Source organism: Pristiophorus japonicus, unplaced genomic scaffold (genome assembly GCF_044704955.1).
Source record: "Pristiophorus japonicus isolate sPriJap1 unplaced genomic scaffold, sPriJap1.hap1 HAP1_SCAFFOLD_52, whole genome shotgun sequence".
Classification (NCBI taxonomy): domain Eukaryota; kingdom Metazoa; phylum Chordata; class Chondrichthyes; family Pristiophoridae; genus Pristiophorus; species Pristiophorus japonicus.
The window spans coordinates 4256335-4256964 of record NW_027254426.1 but is presented as its reverse complement, the minus strand read 5'-3'; the positions used below and the strand labels follow the sequence as shown (position 1 = coordinate 4256964).

Here is a 630-nt window from a genome sequence, read left to right as displayed (position 1 = left end):
CCGAAGTTCCAGTTCTACATATGTATCAATAGATTCAATTTCCACCAGTTTCTTTAAACCCAATAACATTATTTATTTCTCATGGGCTGGATGGAGGAACATGATCCATGTAAAAAATTGTTATCGTTTTACTTGAACTGAATGCTCATAAAATATTGGAGTGGGAACTAATTGGATAACAGCACTGCTGGCAACATTTGCGGAATCGATTCATGCAGCCAAAACACACAATGACAACCTGGGATTGTGCGGCACCGACTACTCGGGGAAAAACTGTTAAACACTTCGTCCCTGGATGGGCTTGAACCACCAACCTTTCGGTTAACAGCCGAACGAGCTAACCCATTGCGCCACAGAGACTAATGGGTAAGGTGCAAGACATCCAAAACCAGAGTGTCAGTCAGTTAAAGCTTCAGATTGCTCCGACCGGGATGGAACTTGTCCACTCTCAGTTGTACTTTTCCCAAATAAAGGGTGGGACATTCATTGTGGATGTGTGGAAGCAGTCTGGTCCCGCACACTGCAGACACTTCCATGTCACCGCCAACCAGCTCTCCCACAACCGGTGTGATCTACCTTCCAGCCTTCCGGTGCCTTGTCGATGACGAAGTATTCTGATTGTCCCGAAGC

The 630-nt window shown here is 46.0% G+C and overlaps 1 non-coding gene across 1 annotated transcript; it reads right to left on the bottom strand.

Annotated features, from left to right (window-relative positions):
• Window positions 1-286: 286 nt before the first annotated feature.
• trnan-guu (transfer RNA asparagine (anticodon GUU)) lies at window positions 287-360 on the bottom strand. Its single transcript has one exon. It is a non-coding gene; the product is annotated as a tRNA-Asn (tRNA).
• Between the last annotated feature and the right edge of the window lie 270 nt (window positions 361-630).